General features: G+C 48.1%; 1 protein-coding gene across 4 annotated transcripts in view; it reads left to right on the top strand.

The window, feature by feature from the left end:
* LOC139280197 (sperm-specific sodium:proton exchanger-like) overlaps nt 1-27,221 on the top strand; it is a 654,445-nt gene that overhangs the window by 117,028 nt on the left and 510,196 nt on the right. The window lies entirely within an intron of this gene.

Below are 27,221 nucleotides of genomic sequence, written 5' to 3'. Positions count from 1 at the left end.
TCTAGATTTCCCCATGAGGGGAAACATCCTCTCTGCATCTACCTTGTTGAGTCCCCTCAGTATCTTATATGTGTCAATAAGATCAGCTCTCATTCTTCTAAACTCCACTGAGTATAGGCCCAACCTACTCAACCTTTCTGTCAACTCCTTCATCTCAGGAATCAACCTAGTGAACCTTCTCTGAACTGCCTCCAATGCAAGTATATCCCTCCTTAAATAAGGAGACCAAAACTGTACACAGTACTCTAGTTCGGGCCTCACCAGTACCCTGTACAGTTGTAGCAGGACTTCCCTGCTTTTATATTCCATCACAATTTCCCCTTCCTCCCAGAACCACGATAATGTTCTCCTTGTCCTTACCTGCCACCCCACCAGCCTCCACATTCAAGGAATCATCCTCCACCATCTTCAGGATGATGCCACCACCAAAGCATCTCACCCTCCACAAAATGCTGGTATACTCTTCCATCGGCTCCCCTTCCCATGGTACCATCCCATGCAACTTCAGGAGATGCTATACCTGCCCTTTCGCCTCCTCCCATCCCACCATCCAGGGTCCCAAACACCCCTTCCAGGTGAAACATCGATTTACTTGTAATTCTTTTAATTTAATAATATATTGTATTCTCTGCTCATGATGAGCCTCATCTACATTGGGGAGACCAAATACAGATTGGCTGATGGCTCTGTTGAAGGCCTTGACCCTGAATTCCGGTCGCTTGCCATTTTAATTCTCCATCCCCAGCGCACGCTGCCCTCTCTGTCCTCGGTCTCCTACACTATTCAAATGAAGCTCAGTGGAAGCTCAAGGAACAGCACCTCATCCTTGGATTAGGCACTTTACAACCTTCCGGGCTCAACATCGATTTCAACAAATTCAAATCATAACCGCTGCTTCCAACTTTTCTGACAGGAGGCACTGGTAATAATTTTGCTCTTCATGTAATAAGAACATAAGAAATAGGAGCAGGAGTAGGCCATATGGTCCCTCAAGCCTGCTCCGACATTTAATACGATCATGGCTGATCCGATCATGGACTCAGGTCCACTTCCCTGTCCGCTCCTCATAACCTCTTATTCCCTTATTGTTTAAGAAACTCTATTTCTGTCTTAAATTTATTCAGTGTCCCAGCTTCCACAGCTATCTGAGGCAGCGAATTCCACAGATTTACAACCCTCAGAAGACATTTCTCCTCAACTCAGTTTTAAATGGGCGGCCCCTTATTCTAAGATTATGCCCTCTAGTTCTAGTCTCCCCAATCAATGGAAACATCCTCTCTGCATCCATCTTGTCAAGCCCCCTCATAAGATCACCTCTCATTCTTCTGAATTCCAATGAGTAGAGGCCCAACCTACTCAACCTTTCCTCATGTCAACCTCTCATCTCTGGTGAACCTTCTCTGAACTGCTTCCAAAGCAAATATATCCTTTCGTAATTATGGAAACCAAAACTGCACGCAGTATTCCAGGTGTGGCCTCACCAATACCCTGTATAGCTGTAGCAAGACTTCTCTGCTTTTATACTCCATCCCCTTTGCAATAAAGACCAAGATTCCATTGGCCTTCCTGATCACTTACTGTACCTGCATACTATCCTTTTGTGTTTCATGCACAAGTACCTCCAGGTCCCGCTGTACTGCAGCACTTTGCAATCTTTCTTCATTTAAATAATAACTGGGATACTGTATATATTGTTTGGTTAGTTGGGTATTTGACGCACATGGAAACCAATTACCATGGCTAAGAGAATTTAAATTGAGTACTGAGAAATGCACACAGATAGAGTTTCTGTTCGACCAATGTGGACTCTACACTAAATCCCTACAAGGACACACCCATCTGCCATGATTTGTGCGGACCTAGTTAAGCTTTGTAGAAGATCGAAGCCAGGGTGTTGCTTTGTGACTATTTATGAGCTTGGCTTTCCAGGCATCATCAGGGTTGATGTTGCATAGTTGAAGGTTAAGCACATGGGTCCAAAGGGCTTGCATGACTTCAAACGGTGGTGTGGGACATTGTTGCGATCCTGTTGGATGGGGAGCCGTTCATTTTCCATGATTCGCTGAATTTCCTACAAGGCTGCGGGATTGAGGTGAATGGTTGAGGGAAGCAATGTGTGACAGTATGGACAGCCAGGGTGTTGGAGTCGACTTGACAGTAGTTGGTAGTAAAAAAAGCCTGGTACTTGGCTTTGGTCTTGGAAGTGAAGAGTATCCAGATTTCTGGCACATCACACACATAAGAATATTGTGAGTGTCCTTCACACTTTAACAACAGAAACTTACATTTATATAGCCATTCAAGTCATTCAGGCTTGGGCTGATAAGTGCCTAGTAACATTTGTGCCACATTAGTGCCAGACAATGATTATATCCAACAAGCAAGATTCTAACCACCGCCCCTTGACATTCAACGGCATTACCATCGCGAATCCCCCATCATCAACATCCTGGGGGTCACCATTGACCAGAAACTTAACAGGACCAACCACATAAATACTGTGGCAACAAGAGCAGGTCAGAGGCTGGGTATTCTACAGCGGGTGTCTCACCTCCTGACTCCCCAAAGCCTTTCCACCACCTACAAGGCACAAGTCGGGAGTGTGATGGAATAGTCTACACTTGCCTGGATGAATGCAACTCCAATAACACTCGAGAAGCTCAACACCATCCAGGACAAAACAACCCACTTAATTGACACCCCATTCACTACCTTAAACATTCACTCCCTCCATCACCGGCACACCGTGGCTGCAGTGTGTACCATCTCAAGATTCACTGCAGCAACTCGCCAAGGCATCTTCGGCAGCACCTTCCAAACTCACAACCTCTACCACCTAGAAGGACAAGGATAGCAGGCAACTGGGAACACCTATCACCTCCACATTCTTCTCCAAGTTACACACCATTGACTTGGAAATATAACGCCATTCCTTCATCGTCGCTGGGTTAAAATCCTGGAACTCCTTCCCAAACAGCATTGTGGGTATACCTTTACTACATAGACTGCAGCAGTTCAAGAAGGTGGCTCAGTAGCACCTTCTCAAGGGCAATTAGGGATGGGCAATAAATGATGATGTTGCCAGCGATGCTCACATCCAAGGAACAAATAAAAAACATCCTCTTCCACAGCGGATGTCCAAAACTGCATGAAAGATATCAAACTGAGCTTAACAAGTAAAAATAAAAGTTTGGGAAGGTGCTTGAAGGTGTGGTCAAAAACATTGGTTTTGAGGGGCTTTTTGAATGTTGGAGGAAATGCAGCAGGGTGGAATGTTTTGGGAGGAATTTGGAAAGTAGGGCTATTGAGTGGAGTGGAGGAAGGAGACCACACAGAGGAGCTTGTCATGGGAAGATGGAGAGCATGTGCTAGGATATATGGCTTGAGGAGGCTGCAGAGGTAGGGTGTAGCAGTGTAGGGATAAGAAATTTACATTCAACGTGCTGGAAACAGGAAGCCAGGTATGTTGGTAAGGACAAGAGTGATGGATGTTTGAGACTTAGGGCAGGATGCGGGTTACAGAATTATGGATGAGTTAGAATATTTTGTAGGTTGGAGTTTGGGAGGCTGCCAAGGAATGGCTTACAGGGGTCAAGGCTAGAAAAAAAAAGAAAGACTTGCATTTATATAGCGTCTTTCACGTCCACCGAACGTCTCCAAGCTGCTTTACAGCCAATGAAGTAATTTTTGGAGAGTAGTCACTGTTGTAATGTGGGATAACAAAAGTGTCTATAATGGTTTCAACAGTGATAGAAGACAACGTAAGGGCAGAGGTGACAATGTTACAAAGGTAACAGTTTTGGTGATGGGTAGAATATGAGATTTAAATCTGAACTCGTACCAAGTTCATGAATATCATACCAAAGTTGCACACAAGGTTGAGGGCAAGAATGTGGAATTATGATTCAGAGCTGAACATGATGGCTTCAATCTTTCTGAAGCTTATTGGCAAATGTTCTGGCTTATCTGTACCTGGATGTCAGACCAATGATCTGACAGCACAGTCATAGTTGTGGATCAAGAGTGATGCCGGAGAAGTGTAGATGGGTAGAGTTAGCATATGTTTGGAAGTGGATCCCGAAACTATGGATTATGTTGCCAAGGGGCGCCAAATAGACAAGAAATATGATAGGAAATGTTGGAGTACTCTGGAAGTGACTGCGGGTGCAGGAGAAACCACTGTAGAATGCACTGGCTACATTAGAAATGTTAGGAATATAACCAAGCAAGGACAGTGTCACAGAATGGATTGAGGAGAGGCAGTGGAGGATGATGAAATGGTTGATTCTAGTGGAAAGGTCAAGTGAGAACAAAGAAGGATAAAACATTGTTATATAATATGTGCATTATATGTTATAGTGTTTCTGTTATGAAGCAGTGTATCATATGGCTTGTTTCAAACAACACCATGGGAGATCCACTAGTTTATGTATATCTCTGGAATGTGACACATGCATATGATAATTCTACCAGGCCTGAAAATACTCAGGCCCCCGTCCAATGTAAGTGCGATAGCATAGGAACCACTCTCCAATTCTGATTCCACCACAGCATCGGAGGTAATGTCAGGCCAACTCAACAACAGCTTGTTTTTATATAGCACCTTTAATGTAGTAAAGCGCCCCAAGATGCTTCACAGGAGCATTATAAAACTAAATTTGACACTGAGCCACTTGAGATATTAGGGCAGATGACCAAAAGCTTGGTCAAAGAGGTAGGTTTTAAGGAGTGTCTTAAAGATAGAGGTAGAAAGGCAGAGAGGTTGAGGGAGGGGATTCCAGAGCTTATGGCCTTGGCAGCTGAAGGCTAGGCCACCAATGGTTTAGCGATTAAAATCAGAGATGCTCAAGAGGCCAGAATTAAAGGAGCGCAGTTATCTCAGAGCGTTGTGGGGCTGGAGGAGATTAGAGATAGGGTGGCTGAGGCCATGGAGGGATTTGAAAACAAGGATGAGAATTTTAAAATTGAGGCATTGCTTAACTGGGAACCAATATCACCATCATAGGGAGCCAATATAGGTGAGCGAGCACAGCGGTGATGGGTAAATGGGATTTGGTGCGAGTTAAGACATTGTCAGCTGTGTTTTGGATGACCTCAGGTTTACGTAGGGTAGAACGTGGGAGGTTGGGCAGGAGTGCGTTGGAATAATAAAGGCGTGGATGGGGTTTCAGCAGCATTGAGCTGAGGTAGGGCGGAGTCAAATGATGTTCCGGAGGTGGAAATGCACGATCTTCATGATGGCGCAGATATGTAGTCAGAATTCAGTCATTTCGGGGTCAAATATGACACCAAGATTGGGAACAGTCTGGTTTAGCCTCCAACAGATGCCAGGTAGAGGGTGGAGTCAGTAGTAGGGAATGTAGTTTGTGTTGGGGACCAAAGACAATGGCTTCTGTCTTCCCAATATTTAGTTGGAGAAAATTTCTGCTCATCCAGTACTGGATGTCGGAAAAGCAGTCTGACAATTTAGAGATTGTGGAGGAGTCGAGAGAAGTGGTGGTGAGATAGAGTTGGGTGCCGTCAGTGTACATGTGGAAACTGACGCTGTGTTTTTGGATGATGTCGCCAAGGGGCAGCATGTAGATGAGAAATAGGAGGAGGCCAAGGATAGATCCTTGGGGGACACCAGAGGTAATGATGTGGGAGCCGGAAGGTGATTCTCTGGCTACGATTAGATAGATAAGAATGGAACCAGGTGAGTGCAGTTGGACAACAGTGGAGAGGCGTTGGAGAATAATGGTGTGATCAACCGTGTCAAAGGATGAAGACAGGTCGAGGAGGGATAGTTTACCTTTGTCACAATCACATAGGATGTCGTTTGTGACTTTGCTAAGAGCTGTTTTGGTACTGTGGCAGGGGCAGAAACCTGCTTGGAGGGATTCAAACTTGGAGTTCCGGGAAAGATGGGCATGGATTTGAGATGCAGCAACACATTTATTTGTCTGTCTTTGGCATGTGGCATTGCTGGTAACACCACATGTTGGGCACCTGCTATAGGAGGGGGCGAAGGAAATGAAGCACCAGCTGGATATTTGTGGGGGAATTTGTGGGCCTTCCCTGTAGAAAAGTGAAGGCTGCCCAACTGATTGGCCCCTTTTTGTAGGTTAATCAAATACATTTTTGGGAGCAGAGAGTGCTGTAGGAGAGGATTTAAACTAATTTGGCAGAGGGATGGGCACCAGGATGCAACATTTGAGCAGCGAAACAATGTGCTCAGAGGATTGGGAGACACGAATAGCACTAGAGTAAAGTATAGTTCAGAAACCGGAGGGGTCACACAGTAGCAAATGCAAAGCAGTGTAAGTTGGGATTGGAGTGCATGTGCATAAATGCAAGTAGCATGGTAAATAATGTTGGTGAGCTGCAGGCATAAACCTCGACATGGGACCATGATCCTTGATATAGCAGCAATAACAGAGATCTGGCTCAAAGAAGAAGAGTGGGAACTTAATATTCTTGGCTACAAGATATCCAGGAAAGATATGGAAGGAAAAAAGGGAGGCGTGGCAGTATTGACCAAATTAACTATTCTAGCACTGGAAAGGGATGATGTTGTTGAGGGGGTCAAAGGCATAATCTATTTGGTTAGAATTAGGGAATGATAGAGGTGCTATTACGTTACTATAGGCTACCAAATAGTGGGAAGGAGATAGAGGAGCAAATTTTCAGGCAAATTACAAAAAGATGCAAGAACGAAAGAGTAGTAATAATGGGGGACTTCAATTATCCTAATACAGACTGGGATAGTAACATTATGAAGGACAAAGAGGGGAGGAATTCTTGGAATTGTATAAGAGAACTTTCTTGATCAGTGTGTTTCCAGCTCAACGAGGAGGGAAGCTGTGCTGGATCTCGTTCTGGGAAATGAAGTGAGGCAATTGGAGCATGCATCAGTCAGGGAGTATTTGGGGAATAGTATGATCAGGTTTAGAATAGTTATGGAAAAGGGTAAGGAACAATCAAGCATAAAAATACTTAACTGAGAAAGACTAATTTCAGTGAGTTGAAAAGGGATCTGGTCTAGGTGGATTAGAATAAAAAATTATAGGCAAAACAGCAATTGAAAAAAGACAGACCTTCAAAGAGGAGATCGTTCAGGTACAGAGTAGACACATTCCCACGAAGGGAAACAAAGTGCATCTAAAGCTACAGCTCCCTGGATGACTAAAGATACAGAGATTAAAATGAAACAGAAAAAGGAGGCTTATGAGAAATATAAGGTTGATAATACAATAGAGAACCAAAATGAATACAGAACACAGAGAGGACATCTCGAAAAGGGAATAAGAGGGGCAAAGAGAGAATATAAGAATAGATTTGCGGGTAACATAAAAGGGAACCTTAAAGTCTTTTATAATCATAAATACTAAAAGGGTAGTCAAAGGAAGGGTGGGGCCGATTAGGGACTAAAAAGTAGATCTTCAGGAGGCAGAGGGCATGGCTGAACTTCTGAATGAACACTTTGGGGCCAAAATGACCCACCGCTGGAAACGGGGCATACTGACCCTGTTTCAGTTGTTTTTACCGGCGAGATGGGTGCGGTGGCCTCTTGAGTGAAATTCTGCTTGTTGGCTTTTTTCCCCGGCGTACCAGAAGTCGGTCATAATGGGGGTGCAGGTATGGCGGTGAGCACACTAGAGGGGCGGAAGTTGGGGGCGGGCGGAGTGGCCGCCGCTGTTAGTCATCAGCATAGCGCTGATGACGTCATCACAACGTCGCGTCACCATGGCTCTCCCCTTCACTTAAAGGGAAGAGCCTGCGCGATTGTTTAAGTTCGGTTCATTGGGCCACCAGTGAGGGCCTCGGCCGGGCTAGTGGCCTGGCAGCCAAGAGGGGGTGCCAGGCTGCCTGTCGGTGGCCTGGCTGAACCCAGGGACATATTTGTCGGCCTGACCTGGCAGCCGGCTGAAAAGAAAAAAAACACGGCGGCAACGGCAGTAGGTCCTCTCCTTTAATGGGAGCCTCACCGTCATTTTGCAAGGACTACAACCTCACTACACCGGCAGAAAAAAAGCAGCTTTTGGCACCCTGTGGCAGGATCACGATATTTTGGGTGGTATTTCGCCTTCGGGGGGGAACATCGGCAGTGCGCGCTCTTATAACGCATCGACAGCAGTGGAGCGGTAGGGGGGAGTGGGTCACCACCGGGTTTACCGCAGGAGCGGAATTTTTAAAATGGCGGCCATTACACGAAAAATCGGTGGCCATTGCACTCTGCAGCATGGCTACCAATTTTCGGCAGTAACAGGCCTTAATGAGAGGGGCAATTTCGGCCCCTTTGCATCTGTCCACACGAGAGAAGAGGATGCTGCCAATGTAGCAGTAAAGGAGGAGGTAGTAGTGATATTGGACATGATAAGAGGAGGTACTTAAAAAGGTTGGCAATACTCAAAGTTGAAAAGTCACCCGATCCGGATGGAATACATCCTAGGTTACTGAGGGAAGTAAGGGTGAAAATTCCAGAAGCTCTGGTCACAATCTGCCAATCCTCCTTAGGGTTCCACCAGGACCACTGGGCTCCAGACCTCATTACAGCCTTGGTTCAAACATGGACAAAAGAGCTGAATTGAGGTGAGGTGAGTGACTGCCCTTGACATCATGGCAGCATTTGACCGAGTGTGGCATCAAGGAGCCCTAGTAAAATTGAAGACAATGGGAATCGGGGAAAACTCTCCAATGGCTGGGGTCATACCTAGCACAAAGGAAGATGGTTGTGGTTGTTGGAGGCCAATCATCACAACCCCAGGACCTCGCTGCAGGAGTTCCTCAGGGCAGTGTCCTAGGTCCAACCATCATCAGCTGCTTCATCAGTGACCTTCCTTTCCTATTTGCAGCTCCTCAGAAAATGAAGCAGTCCATGCCTGCATGCAGCAAGACCTAGACAGCATTGAACAACAACAACTTGTATTTATATAGCTCCTTTAATGTAATGAAATGTCCCGAGGCACTTCACAGATGTATTATGAGATTAAAAATTGGACACCGAGCCGCATACATAGAAATTAGCGCAGGTGACCAAGAGCTTGGTCAAAGAGGTAAGTTTTAAGGAGCATCTTGAAGGAGGAAAGAGGTAGAGAGGTGGAGAAGTTTAGGCAGGGAGTTCCAGAGCTTGGGGCCCAGGCAACAGAAGGCACGGCCACCGATGATTGAGCGATTATAATCAGGGATGCTCAAGAGGGCAGAATTAGAGGAGTGCAGACATCTCGGAGGGTTGCGGGGCTGGAGGAGATTACAGAGATAGGGAGGGGCGAGGCCATGGAGGGATTTGAGGATGAGAATTTTGAAATCAAGGCATTGCTTAACCGGAAGCCAAAATAGGTTAGCGAGCACAGGGGTGATGGGTGAACGGGACTTGGTGCAAGTTAGGACATGGGCAGCCGAGTTTTGGTTCACCTCTAGTTTATGTAAGGTAGAATGCGGGAAGCTAACCAGGAGTGCGTTGGAACAGTTAAGTCTAGAGGTAACAAAGATATGGATGAGAGTTTCAGCAGCAGATGAGCTGAGGCAATGGCAGAGATAGGCGATGTTACGGAGATGATGTTACGGAGGTGGAAATAGACGGTCTTAGTTATGCTGTGGATATGTGGTCAGATTCACATTTCAGGGACAAATATGACACCAAGGTTGCGAACAGTGTGATTCAGCTTCAGACAGAAGTTGGGGAGAGGGATGGAGTCAGTGGCTAGGAAACAGAGTTTGTGGTGGGGACCGAAAACAATGGTTTCATTCTTCCCAATATTCAACGGGAGAAAATTTCTACTCATTCAGAACTGGATGTCGGACAAGCAGTCTGGCAACTTAGAGACCATGGCGGAGTCGAGAGAAGTGGTGGTGAGCTAGAGCTGAGTGTCATCAGAGTACATGTGGAAACCGAGGCTGTGTTTTTGGATGATGTCGCCAAGGGGCAACATGTAGATGAGAAATAGGAGGTTTGGGCTGATAAGTGGCAAGTAACATTCGTGCCACATAAGTGCCAGGCAATTTCTTTCTCCGATAAGAAAGAGTCTAACCACCTCCCCATGATATTCAATGGCATTACCATCACCGAATTTCCCACAATCAACATCCTGGGGGGTCACCATTAACCAGACCAGCCACATAAATACTGTAGCTACAAGAGCAGGTACAAGGCTGGGTATTCTGTGGCGAGTGTCTCACTTCCTGACTCCCAGAGCCTTTCCACTATCTACTAGGCACAAGTCAGGAGTGTGATGGAATACTTTCCACTTGTCTGGATGAGTGCAGCTCCAATAACATTCAAGAAGCTCGACATAATCCAGGCCAAAGCAGCCCTTTGATTGGGATCCCATCCACCATCCTAAACATTCATATCTTCCACCACCGGCGCACAGTGGCTACAGTGTCTACAAGATGCAACTCGCCAACTTCGACAGTACTCCCAAACCCTCGACCTCTGCCACCTAGAAGGACAAGGGCCGCAAACGTATGGGAACACCATCACCTCCAAGTTCTCCTCCAAGTCACACACCATTCTGACTGGAAATATATTGCCGTTCCTTCATCGTTGCTGGGTCAAAATCCTGGAACTCCCTCCCTAACAGTATTGTGGGAGTACCTTCACCAGAAGGACTGCAGCGGTTAAAGAAGACGGCTCACCAGCACCTTCTCAAGGGGAGTTAGGGATAGGCAATAAATGCTGGCCTTGCCAGTGACGCCCACATCCCAGGAATGAATAAATAAACAAAAAGATATGGGGGTGGTTCCAGAGGACTGGAGGTTTACAAATGGTACACCCCTGTTTAAAAAGGAGTGAGGGATAAACCTGGCCAGTCAACCGAATGTCAGTAGTGGGGAAACTTTGGAGACAATAATCTGGGACAAAATTAATTGGTACTTGGAAAAATATGGGTTAATTAATGAATGTTAGCACATATTTGATAAAGACAAATCATGTTTGACTTACTTGATGGACTTCTTTGATGAGTGGGTTGCTGAGGGTCGTGCGGTTGTTGTGTGTGTGGACTTTGAAAAGGCGTTTGACAATGTACCACATAATGAGCCCAAGTTTCGGGCCGCGCCTAGAACGGTGCAGCCCCGACCTGGACGCCCATTTTTCGCACCACAAAGTGCGGCCTAAAAAAAACTTACAGATTCTCCGGCTCCCTGCAGGTCGTTTGCAGCTCGACGTGGCGCAGCATGAGCTGTAGGGGGCGGAGCTAGGTCCCTGCGCTGAAAACAGTGCCGGACCTCTGCACATGCGTGCATGTGCAGTAGCTCCAGGTGCCCAAAACTGTGTGGGAGGGGCCCGAAGCACGCAGCCCCTAGCCCTGGCCGAATTGCCTCACTGGGGCTGCGTGCATAAGGCTGCCTCCCACGTCCAGCTCCTGCTTCCTCCCGACCCGACCTGACTCGATTCCCGCTCTCCTCCTCTCCCCCTCCCGCCCCCCGACCCGAACCGAACCGACCTCCTTCCCCCGCCCCCCTCCCAACCCGACCCGCGCTCCCGACCCCCACCCGGACCCGACCCAACCTGACCTCCCTCCCCCCGCCCCGGACACGAACCGAACCGACCCGACCTCCCTCCTCCCCCCCCGCCCCACCCGGACCCGACCCAACCTGACCTCCTTCCCCCCGCCCCGGACACGAACCGAACCGACCCGACCTCCCTCCTCCCCCCCCCCGACCCGTGCTCCCGACCGCCCCCCCCCCCCACCCTCGGACTGGACCCGACCCCGACCCGCGCTCCCCCCGACCTGACCCGCGCTCCCCCCGACCCGACACGTGCTCCCGACCCCGGATCCCGGACCCGACCCAACCCAACGCCACCTACCTGTAAATCTGGTGCTGGGGACGGGCCCTGCCCGAAGTCTTGGGCCCGGCCGGGTCCGGCCCGTTCAGCCCCCCCCCCCTTCTCCTCCTCCTCCCCCCCCTTCTCCTCCCCCCCCCCCCCGTTGTCCTCCTCCCCCCCCTTCTCCTCCTCCTCCTCCCCCCCTTCTCCTCCCCCCCGTTCTCCTCCTCCCCCCTTCTCCTCCTCCCCCCCTTCTCCTTCCCCCCCTTCTCCTTCCCCCCCTTCTCCTTCCCCCCCTTCCCCTTCTCCTCCTCCCCCCTTCTCTCCCCCCCTTCTCTCCCCCCCTCCCCCATCTCTCCCCCCCCCTCCCCACCCATCCCTCCCCCTTCCCTCCCTCCCCCTCTGCCTCCCTCCCTCCCCTCCCCCTGCCCCCCCTCTCTCCCTCTACCCCCCTCCTCCCCCTCCCCTCGCTGTCAGAAACACAGACACTGACAGACAGAGAGTGAGAGACACACACAGACAGACAGACAGAGATATAGAGACACTGACAGAGACACACTGGGGGGGGGGGGCCATCCCAGCACGCTGTTGGAGGACTCCCGGTGCTGCAGTCGGTAAGTAGAAAATGTTTTATTTATTGATTTAAAAAAAAAATTATTTCTTATTAATTTTTTTTGATTGATTTATTGGTTGATTTATTTATGTTTTTATCATTTATTATTGATGATGGCTCTTTATCTGTAAAACTGAAGCGTTTAATGTTTGTAAACTTCCCTTTAAACCCTTCCCCCCCCCCCCCCATTCCCTACGCCTGATTTGTAACCTACGCCTAATTTTCTGAAGTGTAGACAAGGTTTTTTCGAGAGTACAAAAATCTTCACTTACTCCATTCTAAGTTAGTTTGGAGTAAGTTTTCACTGCCGAAACTTTGAAAACAGGCGCAAGTGGCCGGACACGCCCCCTTTTGAAAAAAAAATTCTGTTCCAAAGTGAAACTGTTCTAACTGACTAGAATTGGAGCAAACTAAATGCCGAGAATTTGAATTTCTAAGATACTCCGTTCTACACCAGTTGCTCCAAAAAATCAGGAGCAACTGAGGCCGAAACTTGGGCCCAATAGACTTGGGATATGAAATTGGCTACGGGAAATATACAGTAGTGTTCTCAGGGGTCGGTACTCGGACCACTGCACTTTGATGTATATTAATGATCTGGATTTGGGTATATACAGGCACAATTTCAAAGTTTGCAGATGACACGAAACTCAGAAATGTAAACAATGAGGTTGATAGTAACAGACTGCAGGTGAAGTTGGTGAAATGGGCAGAAACATGGCAGATGTAATTTACTGCAGAGGAGTGTAAAGTGCTACATTTTGGTAGGAAGAATGAATAGAGGTAATATAAACTAAACGGTAAAATCTTTACAGGGGTGCAGGAACAGAGAGACCTGTATGTACAAAAATTTTTGAAGGTGGCAGAACAAGTTGAAAAGGTAGTTAAAAAAGCATATGGGTTCTGTCATGTATGTAAACTTTATGTAACAACACTGCAATACTGTATATACGTAAGAAATGCACACCTTGACCACGGGGTGAACTTGTGGGAGACACTCCTCACCTGGCCATCCAGGTATATAAAGGGAGGTCCCATGCAGGGTCATCACTTCTTGGTCCTGTGAATAAAGGTTCAGGTCATGGAGTGACCTTGTCCATAGAATGTGCCTCATGTGGATTTGTGGTATTGTGCAAGGACATTACATTGGTGACGAGAAACGGGAATCAACGCCCCACGAGAATGGCCACCGGCAGCACAGATGAACGGTACCGTGTTGGGACGATTTCATTGAGAGACTCCAGCAGAGTTTTGTCACGAAGGACTGGCTTGGAGACGCAGTGGCCGACAAGCGAAGGGCTCATCTGCTGACCAGTTGTGGACCTAAGACTTACGCGCTCATGAAAGACCTGCTAGCACCCGAGAAGCCGGCGGCCAAAATCTTTGACGAGCTCACCAAACTAATCGGTGAGCACCTCAAACCAACCAGCAGCGTACACATGGCCCGACACAGATTCTATACACACCAACATCGGGAAGGACAGAGCATACCGGATTTTGTTGCGGACCTCCGGTGCTTGGCCAGCCTCTGTAAGTTCACAGATGCCTGCAGGGGGGAGATGTTAAGGGATTTCTTTATTGAGGGCATCGGTCATGCTGGGATTTTCAGAAAGCTAATTGAGACCAAGGACTTGATCTTGGCAGCGGCGGCATTGATGGCTCAGACTTTTATGGCTGGGGAGGAGGAAACCAAGATAATATACGCGCGCAATTCTGCCTCCAATCAGGCAGTCATGGATCAGGGAGTCAATATCATAAATGCGACACAGAGCCCCGCAGGCAGGCAAGGGCAGTTCAAAACACCCCAGGCAGCAATAGACCCAAGAGTAAGTCTCCAACAGAGACAATGGCAGGCTGAACGGACATTTACGCCCCCCTAGTGGACAATGTGGCCCGGGATGGGGCCATTGACACCCACTAATGGGGTGCTCAAGAGCAGTCAAAGGGACAATCAGCGAGGAATGCCTTGCAACAGCTCTTTTGTTCACAACAATGGGAATCTCAGTTCATGCTGGAGGTGTGGGGGCAGACACGCTGCTAGGACTTGCAGGTTTCAACAGTTCGTCTGCAGAAATTATAACCTCAGTGGCCATTTAGCCAGAATGTGCAGAAAGTCTGTAACTAGGCTAATATACGAGGCGGATGAACTAGGTGAGGGGTCTGCTTGGGGCAGATCAATGGATGCTGAATTTCAGCGGGTTCATGTGGCAAACATTCACAGCTCATATACCAAAATGCCACCTATGATGATGAAAGTCCTATTAAACGGCATCTCTGTACGCATGGAGCTGGACACGGGGCCAGCCAGTCACTCATGTGTTCAACAATTCGAAAAGTTGTGGCCACTCAAAGCCAGCAGACCCAAACTAGAACGCATTGAGACGCAATTACGGACGTACACCAAAGAAATCATTCCAGTGCTAGGCAGTGCAATGTTGGCGGTCACACACAATGGATCGGTGAACCAGCTGCCGCTCTGGATTGTCCCGGGCAATGGTCCCACACTGTTGGGGAGGAGCTGGTTAGCTGAGATGAACTGGTAATGGGGGGATGTGCACGCCATGTAATCTGTGGAGCGAAGCTCATGCTCACAGGTCCTACAGCAATTTGAGTCACTATTTCAACCTGGCGTCGGGACGTTCAAAGGTACCAAAGTAGTGATACGCATCACCCCGGACGCCAGACCAGTGCACCACAAAGCCAGAGCGGTGACGTATGTGATGCGGGAGAAAATTGAGAGCGAGTTGGACCGGTTGCTGAGAGAGGGTTTCATCTCGCCTGTTTAATTCAGCGACTGGGCAAGCCCCATCGTCCCCGTCCTAAAAGCGGACGGCTCGGTCAGGATCTGTGGCGACTACAAGGCCACTATCAACCGGGTGTCCCTACAAGACCAATACCCGCTCCCGAGAGCGGAGGACCTTTTTGCCACGCTGGCAAGCAGCAAGCTGTTCACCAAGTTGGACCTCACTTCAGCCGACATGACCCAAGAACTGGCCGATGAATCTAAACAACTGACCACCATCACCACGCACAAGGGACTGTTTGTTTACAACAGGTGTCCATTTGGCATTCGATTAGCAGCCACGATTTTTCAAAGAAACATGGAAAGCCTGCTCAAATCCATTCCGGGAACAATAGTATTTCAGGACGACATCCTCATCACCGGTCGTGACACCGAGGAACACCTCCACAACCTGGAGGAGGTGCTATGCCGACTGGACCGGGTAGGCCTGAGACTCAAGAAGTCCAAGTGTGTGTTTTTGGCTCCCGAGGTCGAGTTTCTGGGCAGGAGGGTTGCTGCAGACGGGATTCGGCCTACCGAATCCAAAACGGAGGAGATTCGACGAGCGCCCAGGCCCTGCAACACATCGGAGTTGCGTTCATTTCTGGGACTCTTGAACTATTTCGGGAACTTTCTGCCGAACTTAAGCACATTGTTGGAGCCGCTACACGTGCTCCTGTGTAAAGGTTGTGATTGGTTTTGGGGGGACTGTCAGGAACGGGCTTTCAATCGGGCGCAGAGCCTACTTTGTTCAAATAAGTTGTTGACCCTGTACGACCCCCGTAAGAAATTGGTTCTGATATGTGATGCATCGTCCTATGGGGTTGGGTGCGTGTTGCAGCAGGGTAATGCTTAGGGCCAACTACAACCTGTGGCTTATGCCTCCAGCTGTGCTCTCATGCTGAACGGGGATATGGGATGGTTGAGAAGGAAGTACTCGCATGTGTCTATGGGGTGAAAAAGATGCATCAGTACCTTTTTGGCAGGAGGTTCGAATTAGAAACGGACCACAAGCCATTAACATGCCTGCTGTCAGACAGCAAGGCCGTCAATGCCAATGCGTCAGCTCGCATACAGCGATGGGCTCTCATGCTCGCTGCATATGACTACACCATCCGGCACCGGCCCGGCACTGAAAATTGCGCTGATGCGCTCAGCAGGCTTCCACTGGCCACCACCGAGGGGGCAGCGGAGCAAAGCGCTGAGGTGGTCATGGCTGTCGATGCCTTTGACAGCGCAGGCTCCCCCATCACAGCCCGCCAGATCAAAATCTTGACCAACAGAGATCCCCTCCTATCCTTGATTAAGAAATGTGTCCTGACTGGGGATTGGGCGCCCTCACATGGAGCATGCCCTGAAGAGGTCAGACCGTTTCACAGATGGATAGATGAGCTCTCCATCCAAGCCGACTGCCTACTATGGGGCAGCCGGGTAGTCATGCCCCAGAGGGGCAGGGAAGCATTCATCAGGGAGCTCCACAGCGAGCACCCAGGCATCGTGCTGATGAAGGCCATTGCCCGGTCACGTGTGGTGGCCGGGAATTGATTCAGACCTGGGACACTCTGTTCGCAGGTGCACGACGTGTGCCCAGCTAGGTAATGCTCCCAGGGAGGCCCCGCTCAGCCCGTGGCCCTGGCCCACCAGGCCATGGTCACGTATTCACGTAGACTACTCGGGCCCGTTCATGGGAAATATGTTTCTCATTGTGGTTGATGCATACTCGAAATGGATCGAGTGCATAATTTTGAATTCGTGCACGACATCCACCACTGTGGAGAGTCTGCGCGCGGTCTTTGCGACCCATGGCTTGCTGGACATTCTTGTTAGCGATAATGGCCCATGTTTCACAAGCTGCGAATTCCGGGAGTTCATGTCGGGTAATGGCATTAACCATGTTAGGACAGCACCGTTCAAGCCGGCCTCCAATGGCCAGGCGGAACGTGCGGTCCAAATCATAAAACAAGGCATGCTCAGGATTCAAGGACCCTCTCTTCAACGCCGCCTATCGCGCCTCCTGCTGGCCTATAGGTCCCGACCGCACTCGCTCACGGGGGTCCCGCCCGCGGAGCTACTCATGAAACGAACACTCAAAACTCGGCTGTGCCTCATTCATCCAGTCCTGTCCGACATTGTTGAGGGCAAACGCCAGTCCCAAAACGAGTACCATGACCAAAATTCAAGGGGGAGATGTATAGAAATTGATGACCCCGTATTTGTTCTCAATCACGCTTTGGGGCCCAAATGGCTTGAGGGTACTGTAATAGACAAAGAGGGGAATAGGGTCATCGTGGTTAAACTTAACAATGGGCAGATATGCCGTAAGCATCTGGACCAAGTAAAAAAAAGGTTCAGCATGGACACTGAGGAACCTGAGGAAAATCATGAGATGGTATTCACACCACCGCCAGTGAACGAGCAACAAGAACATTCAGCAGCATGCACAGTCCCTGCGGTCAGCCCGAACAGGCCGTAATCACCACAGGTGACAGACACGCATACCAAGGCTCAACAACCAGAGGCCTAACTGCGGCGCTCCATGAGATAGCACAGACCACCCGAGAGACTTAACCTATGATCCCAATAAGATGTTGAGGGGGAGGTGATGTCATGTATGTAACCTTTATGTAACAACACTGCAATACTGTATATACATAAGAAATGCACACCTTGACCACAGGGGATGAACTTGTGAGAGACACTCCTCACCTGGTCATCCAGGTATATAAAGGCAGGTCCCACGCAGGGTCATCACTTCTTGGTCCTGTGAATAAAGGTTCACGTCATGGAGTGACTTTGTCCATAGAATGTGCCTCATGTGGATTTATGGTATTGTGTAAGGACTTTACAGGTTCCTTGGCTTTATTAATAATAAATAAACATGGGATCTCGCATACAGCCAGCTGTTTATCAGAAAACCACCATTTGGCTTCAACTTTTGTTGGTTTCTTTGAAGTGTGACGTTGGGTTGGAAGAAGTTACTGACTTGAGTTCGTTCATGAAGCAACGGAGAGGGTTGATAAGGATAGTGTGGTTGAAATTGTGTATATGAACTTTCAAAAAGTGTTTGATAAAGTACCATATAATAGACTTGATAGGAAAATAGAAGCCCATGGGATTAAAGGGACAGTGACTGTGTGGGTACAAAATTCGCTAAGGGACAGAAAGCAGAGAGCAGCGGTAAACGGTTGCTTTTCAGACTGTAGGGAAGTGTCCAATGGTGTTCCCTAGGCTATTAGGACTACTGCTCTTTCTGTATTTAGTATTAGTGACCTGGACTTGCGTATACAGGGCATAATTTCTCAGCTTGCAGATGACACGAAATTCGTAAATGTAGTAAACAGTGAGGAGAATTGTAACAGGAGGACATATACATACTGGAGAAATGGGCAGACACGTGGCAGATGAAATTTATTACAGAGAAATGTGAAGTGATTCAATTTGGTAGGTAGAATGAGTAGAGGTAATATAAATTAAATGGTACAATTTTAATGGGGTTTCAAGAGCAGAAAGTCCTGGAGGTATACATACCCAAGTTTTGGAAGATAGCAGGACAAGTTGAGAAGGCTGTTAAAAAGGCATACGGGATTTGTGACTTTATAGATAGAGGCATCGAGTACAAAAGCAAGGAAGTTAAGCTAAACCTTTATAAAACACTGGTTAAGCTTCAGCTGGAGTATTCAATTCTGGGCACCACACTTTAGGAAGCCTTAGCGAGGGTGCAGAGAGATTTGCTAGACTGGTACCAGGGATGAGGGACTTGTGTGAAAGGGGCTGTTCTCCTTAGAGCATAGATGGTTAAGAGGAGATTTCATAGAGGTGTTCAAAATCATGAAGAATTTGATAGAAACTATTTCCAGTGCCAGAGAGGTCTGTAACCAGAGCTTTAAGGTGATCAGCAAAAGAATTAGAGGTGACATGAGGAAACATTTTTTTATGGAGTGAGTTGTGATCTGGAAAACATTGCCTAAAAGAGTGATGGAAGCAGGTTCAATAGTAACGTTCAAAAGGGAATTAGATAAATATTTTAAGGGAAAAAAAAAATAACACAGCCATGGGGACAGAGCCGGGGAGTGGAACTAATTGGATCGCTCTTTCAATGAGCCGGCACAGGCTGATGGGTCGAATGGCCTCATTCTGTACTGTGTCATTGGATGATACTGCCGATTAAAATTAAAATCATTGATGATTGATGACATTGATGATGTACATAATTTCTACCAACTCAGAACTAACACCTGCTTCCCACTTTGGGTGGGATGGATTGGAGTTTGATAGTTAAGGAGGAGGTGTAAAATATTCGATCAGATAAACATAGTGAGAGAGGAATTATTAAGGGATTTAGCATCTTTGAAAGTAGATAAATCGTCAGGCCCGGATGAAATGTATCCCAAATAAAAACAGAAAATGTTGGAAGTACTCAGCAGGTCCTGCAGCATCTGTGGAGAGACGAACAGAGTTAACCTTTCAGGTCAGTGTAACCCATGTATCCCAGGCCGTTAAGAGAAGTAAGGGAGGAAATAAAGGAGACTCTGACCATCATTTTCAAATCCTCTCTGGCTACAGGTGTGGTACTGGAGGACTGCTAAAGTTGTACCATTGTTTAAAAAGGGAGAAAGAGATACACTGAGTAAGTACAGGCCAGTCAGCCTAACCTTGGTAGTGGGCAAATTGTTGGAAAAAATTCTGAGGGACAGTATAAATCATAATTTAGAAAGGCATGGAGTAATCAAGGAGAGTCAAAATGGATTTGTTACGGTAAAGTTGTGTCTGACTAATTTGATTTAATTTTTTGAGGAGATAAGGAGGTTTGATGAGGGCAGTGTGTTTGAAGTATTCTTCGTGGATTTTAGCAAGGCTTTTGACAAGGTCCCACATGGCAGACTGGTCAGAAAAGTAAAAGCCAAGGGATCCAAGGGGAAGGGGCAAGTTGGATCTTAAATTGGCTCAGTGGCAGGAAGAAAAGTGTCCTGGTCAACAGATGTTTTTGTGACTGGAAAGCTGTTTTCAGTTGGGTTCCACAGGGGTGTTAGGTCCCTTGTTTTTTGCTGTACATCAAAGATTTAGGCCGGAAATTTCTGGGGTGGTAGCAGCCATGATTGCTGGTGGATCCGGTGGGAAAATTGTTATTTTTGACAGCGGGTCGGGAACCCACTGTCATCTCAGTTCCCAGGTGCATGTCATCACAGAGCTGACTTGACTGGCAGTGATGGGGGACCCAATTGAGATGATTATCAGGTAGTTTACAGGCACTTAAGAGCATTTTTTTACTTACTTTTTAAATTTCTCTGCATGGCCATGGGATCCACGCAGCTCAGGAATCACATTCGTCAACCTGAGGCGGGAGTTTGTGACCATTGCTCCAGCTGATTACTTGACAGCATGAAATGTTCAGTGAAAGCTCCACCTGACAGATGATCACTTTCTTCAGGCAGAAGCTGTTGCTCAGTCCATTTCCAGCACAAATTCTGTGTTGCTACAAGTTTTTCTAGCAAAGTCTCCATCCAGTCTTGTGAATGTTTAAAAATGTATAGAGACATTGAAGTTGAGAACGTGGGAATTGTATAGGGACAGTATAAGCTAACAAACAATTCATGGAGGAATAGCAATGACATCTCAGACTCGAGACTGTGAAATGTTACAACACTAACACATATTGAAACAAAACCCACAGCTTGCAGAAAAACCTCAAGGTCTTATTAAATCATGTTATTAACCTGAAACATTGACAGAAGGTCTTTGTTTAAAATCGGACCATGCTTATTGGAAGAATTCTCTCACCATTGATATAATGCTTTTGTCATCTGTATTTCATCTGCCATCTATTCCATCAACATGGGTGCCCCTTATACTCTCTGACCTTGGTCCTCAGACACCGACCATGATCAGCCTCAATACCAACAGCACCAGGCACACTAGCTGCACCAGTAACAACACAAACCTTCTCTGCAATCACCTGATGCTGCACAGGGCATCAGCACCTGAACACATTGCTGCCTGGGAGACCAGGAATGGCCTCATCATGGCTAGATTTAGTTAACTTTGTGCTGTATACCCATGTGGCTGCCACATGATGAGTCAGGTTGGCACTAACCCACACCAACACCATAAAGAATCCCTATGATGACCAAGCCATTACTTTCACACTCATCACTATTGCGGGGGGGAACCATTATGTCTCGCCATTCATTTCAACTCGTTAAGCCACTACCAAAGGTGCACACACATCTGTCCAAGACGGAATGTGTTGAAAATAAAGATTTTTATGTTTGACACCACATTAACAGAAACTTTACATAAACATTGGATAAAACACCCAAGTGTCATGTATTCAACTATCATTGTAACCCATTGTACACCTTGAGAACATTGACCACAAGGGACGAACTTGTGGGAAACACTCCTAACCTGGACTTTCAGGTATAAAAGGGGAAGCTCCACCCACCTTCATCACTTCAGGTCTTGGTAATAAAGGTAACTGGTCACAGAGTGACCTTCTCTCAAGTATGGGCCCCGTGTGCATCTCCGCACAGTATAGTAAGGACATATCATTGGCGACGAGAAACTGGGATTTAAACCACGCGAGCATGGCCACTAGCAGCACAGACGAGAGGTACTGTGTTGGTGATGATTGGGACGACTTTATTGAGAGACTACAGCAAAGTTTTGTCACTAAGGAATGGTTGGGACAGGATTCAGCCGACAAACGCAGGGCTCATCGCCAGACGGTTTGTGGATCCAGAACGTACTCCCTGATGAAGGACCTTCTTGCGCCAGAGAAGCTGGCGGACAAGACGTTCGAAGAACTCAGTAAGTTGATCGGGGAGCTCCTTATACCGGCAAGCAGCATGCACATGGAGAGACACCGGTTTTACACGCACCGGCGGCAAGAAGGGCAAAGCGTTCCTGACTTCGTGGCAGATCTCGGGCGACTGGCGAGCCTATGTATGTTCCCAGATGCATGCTTTTTTATTGAGGGCATCGGGCACGCTGGGGTTTTCAGGAAACTGATTAAGACCAAAGACTTGACCTTGGAAGCGGCAGCTCTGATAGCCCAGACATTTAGCACAGGGGAGGAAGAGACCAGAATGATGTATGACAAAAATCTTGGCTCAAATGCGGCAAATGACTAGGGAGTCAACACTGTTAACGTGGCACATAGTTCTCTAGGCAGACAAGGGCAATCGGACATGCCCCAGCATGTAGTCGAACCCAAAAGGGGAATTCAACAGAGACAATGGCTAGCTGAACAGCAATTCATGCCATCGCAATGGACAATGCGGCCAGTAATGGGGCCATCAACACCTGTTAATGGTGCACTTAAGGACAGTCACAGAGATAGTCAGAGACGATTGACTGGTAATGGACCTTTTGTTTCCAACAGTGGGGCCTCCAGCTCATGCTGGAGGTGTGGAGACAAACACCCAGCCAGAGCTTGCAGGTATCAGCAATACACCTGCAGAAACTGCAATGTCAGCGGTCACTTGGCGCGTATATGCAGGAAGCCTGCAGCCAGGTTGATGTACGAGGAGGACGGGCCCGATGTAAGCCCTACGAGGCCAAATGAATACTGGGGGAAATCACTGGAAGCTGAAGTTCAGCGAGTTCATGTGGAGCACATATACAGTTCATATACCAGGACGCCACCGATAATGATGAAAGTGCTCCTCAATGGCATCCCAGTATTAATGGAGCTAGACACGGAGGCCAGCCAGTCCTGATGAGTATCAAACAGTTCTAAAGGTTGTGGATATCCAAGACCAGGAGGCCAAAATTATTGCCGATTGACGCACAGCTACGGACATATACAAAGGAGATCATTCCGGTGCTAGGCAGCGCCACAGTAGTCGTGACCCACAAAGATTCGGAGAACAGATTACCACTCTGGACTGTCCCGGGGGATGGTCCCGCACTACTGGGAAGGAGTTGGCTTGCTGTCATGAACTGGAAATGGGGCGATGTCAATGCAATTTCTTCAGTGGAGCGAGTATCATGCTCACAGGTCCTGGACAAATTTGACTCATTATTTCAACCTGGCATCGACACTTTCATGGGGCCAAGGTAGTGATCCACATAAACCCGGACACCAGGCCAGTACACCACAAGGCCAGAGCGGTGCCGTACATGATGCGGGAAAAGATAAAATGCGAATTGGACTACCTGCTGAGGGAAGGCATCATCTCACCAGTTGAATTCAGTGACTGGGCGAGCCCATTTGTGCCGGTACTCAAGGCAGATGGGTTGGTCAGAATATGTGGCGATTACAAGGCCACCATCAATTGGGTGTCACTCCAAGACCAGTACCCGCTACCGAGAGCGGAGGACCTCTTTGCAACGTTGTCCAGTTTCAAAATTGGACCTGACCTCCGCTTACGTGATCCAGGAGCTGGCGAGTGAGTCGAAGAAACTGACCACCATCACGACATACACAAGAGGTTGTTTGAGTATAACAGATGTCCATTCGGGATTCTTTCGACCGCTGCGATCTTTCAGCGAAATATGGAAAGCCTCCTCAAGTCGATTCCAAAGACGGTGGTTTTTCAAGACGACATCCTCATCACGGGTCGTGATACTGAAGAACACCTCCACAGCCTTGAGGTGGTGCTACGCAGACTGGACCGGGTAGGGCTGCGACTGAAAAAGGCGAAGTGCGTCCTCTTAGCTCCAGAGGTAGAATTCCTGGGGAGGAGGGTAGCAGCAGACGGGATCAGACCTACTGCGTTCAAAACAGAAGCGATTCAGAGAGCACCCAGACCCCGTAACACGACGGAACTGCGTTCGTTCCTCGGGCTCCTGAACTATTTTGGTAACTTTCTTCCCAAATTGAGCACACTGTTAGAGCTGCTACACGTGCTCCTATGCAAAGGTCGCGATTGGGTCTGGGGGGACAGCCAGGAAAGGGCTTTTGATAGACCACGCAATTTGTTATGCTCCAACAAACTGTTAACGTTACATGACCCATGTAAGAAACTTGTGTTAACGTGCGATGCGTCGTCCTATGGGGTCGGGTGTGTGTTGCAATATGTGAATGCCAATGGTCAGTTACAGCCGGTAGCTTATGCCTCCAGAAGTCTGTCCCAGGCAGAAAGGGGCTACGGGATGGTAGAAAAGGAAGCGCTAGCATGTGTATATGCAGTAAAAAAAAAATGCACCAGTACCTGTTTGGCAGGAAATTTGAGCTGGAGACAGATCACAAACCCCTAACGTCCCTTTTGACCGACAACAACGCCATAAATGCGAATGCATGGCCCGCATACAGAGGTGGGCAACTTACGTTAGCCGCCTATGACTACACAATTCGGTACAGACCGGGCACTGAAAACTGCGCTGATGCACTCAGCAGGCTCCCACTAGCCACCACTGAGCGGGCAATTGAGCATGATGCTGAGATGGTCATGGCTGTTGAAGTTTTCGAAAGCGAAGGCTCACCTGTGACAGCCCGTCAGATTAAAGTCTGGACAAATAAAGACCTGCTACTGTCTTTAGTTAAGAAATATGTCCTGAATGGGGACTGGGCAGCCATGTACGGGGCATGCCCTGAGAAATTTAAACCGTTTCATAGGCGCAAGGATGAACTCTCGTTTCAGGCCGATTGCCTACTGTGGGGAAACCGAGTAGTCATGCCCCAGATGGGCAGAGAACTTCACAATGAGCACCCGGGCATTGTCATGATGAAGGCAATTGCCAGGTCACACGTTTGGTGGCCAGGGATAGATGCAGACCTGGAACTTTGTGTTCGCAGGTGCAACACGTGTGCTCAGCTGGGCAACGCACCCAGGGAAGCCCCCCATAGCCCCTGGTCCTGGCCCGCCAAGCCATGATCATGCATCCATGTGGACTACGCAGGTCCTTTCATGGGAAAAATGTTTTTGGTTTTAGTAGACACCTACTCCAAATGGATTGAGTGTGCCATTTCAAATTCAAGCACATCCTCTGCCACGGTAGAAAGTCTACAGGCAATGTTCACCACCCATGATCTACCGGATGTCTTGGTCAGCGACAATGGCCCGTGCTTCACAAGCACTGAATTCCAAGACTTCATGGCAGGCAATGGAATCAACCATGTCAGAACGGCACCGTTCAAGCCGGCCTCAAACGGCCAGGCAGAACGAGCAGTGCAGATAATCAAACAGGGCATGCTCAGAATCCAAGGGAGTTCCCTACAAAGCTGCTTATCACGCCTCCTGTTGGCCAATAGATCCCGACCACACTCGCTCACAGGGGTTCCACCCGCAGAGCTGCTGATGAAAAGGACGCTCAAAACCAGGTTATCCCTTATACACCCTACTATGAAATAAATTGTTGAGAGCAGGTGTCAGTCACAATGTGACTACCATGACAGGAATGCGAGGGCGCGATGTATTGATGTCGATGACCCTGTTTTTGTCCTTAATTACGCTGCAGGGCCCAAATGGCTTGCAGGCACTGTGATTGCCAAAGAGGGGAATAGGGTAGTTAAACTTACCAATGGACAAATCTTCCGCAAACACGTGGATCAAACTAAAAGGAGGTTCAGCAACCCCATAGAAGAAGCAGAGGAAGAACACGATGTAGAGTTTACTCCACCACAGGTGACCGAACACCGGAACCAAGTGGAGGAGAGCCCAGTCACTGTGGGCAGTCCTGACAGGCCTGAGGCACCGCAGACAGCAGACACTCAGGCCAGCGCCCAACAACCGGAGCCCCAACTCAGGCGCTCTACGAGGGAGCGTAAACCACCAGAGAGACTTAACCTGTGATCCCAATAAGACTTTGGGGGGGGAGGTGATGTCATGTATTTAACTATCATTGTAACCCATGTATAAGCTGACCTAAGTCGTACACCTTGAGAACATTGACCACAAGCGGCGAACTTGTGGGAGACACTCCTAACCTGGACTTTCAGGTATAAAAGGGGAAGCTCCACCCACCTTCATCACTTGAGGTCTTGGTAATTAAGGTAATTGGTCACAGAGTGACCTTCTCTCAAGTATGGGCCTTGTGTGCAATTATACTGTATAGTAAAGACATATCACCTTGTGTATTGTTAGCTGGTATGATTGCACTGGGATGAGGGTGCGTGTGAGGGGTGGCTAGTGAGATGAGGATGTACTAATGTCGATCGAGAGAGAGGGATGGGTGGAGATGCAAGGTATGTTGGTGTGAGTAAGGATGTGCAGGAGTAGGGTAGGAAAGGCAGAGTGATGGCGATGTGATGAGAGGCACATCAGGAAGAGGTTGAGTGTGTCCTTGTATTAACGTTTTGTGATCTAAGGAGATCATTGAAACGTTTGCGGCACTGCACCCAGGTCCTGCTGACCACATCCCTGCTTGTGTTTTCTCTGCAATCTGCAACATGGCTGGCTTGGTCTCCTGGGGAGGTCTCCTCCGCCCATTGGAAGGGAAGAGCACCTCCCTGCGTGCTCTGACTCACTCCATATGCGTATGGAGGGAGTCATCAGAGAACCTGGGTGCAGCCCTCTGCCTTTGTGCAGTCATTGTCAGTGTTTGCATCACCCCAATGCTGTAGTACACTGACAGCACTACGTTAGATGAAACTTCAAGTGTAATGTGGCCTTGGCCCCTTTAAGGATCCTGACTCAAATCGCGTCAAGAATGACAACACCAAACCCACTCCATGTCATTGGACTGAGTAATGTGCTGGGTGGACTTAATAGGCCCCATTAAGATAAGTTTGTTTTCAACAGCGGGATGGAGCCAGCAGTGGGGTCGCAACCAGACCCGCTCAGGTCGGCAAAATTTTGACCTTAGACTTGAATGTAGGGGGCATGATTAAGAAGTTTGGAGTGCATGTCCACAGATCCCTGAAGGTAGCAGGACAGGTAGATAAGATGGTTCAGAAGGCATAGAATACAAGAGCAGGGAGGTTATGCTTGAACTGTATTAAAATACTAATTCGGCCACAGTTCTGGTCACCACATTACAGGAAAGATGTGATTCCACTAGAGAGGGTACAGAGGAGATCTACGAGGATTTTGCCAGGACGAGTATTTTAGCTATGAGGAAAGATTAGATAGGCTGGGGTTGTTTTCTTTGGAACAGAGGAGGCTGAGGGAAGACTTGATTGAGGTGTATAAATT

Source organism: Pristiophorus japonicus, chromosome 14, assembly GCF_044704955.1.
Source record: "Pristiophorus japonicus isolate sPriJap1 chromosome 14, sPriJap1.hap1, whole genome shotgun sequence".
In the NCBI taxonomy this organism is placed as follows: domain Eukaryota; kingdom Metazoa; phylum Chordata; class Chondrichthyes; family Pristiophoridae; genus Pristiophorus; species Pristiophorus japonicus.
Note: the sequence above shows the minus strand (reverse complement) of the source record. Positions and strands in the feature narration are given on the sequence as shown.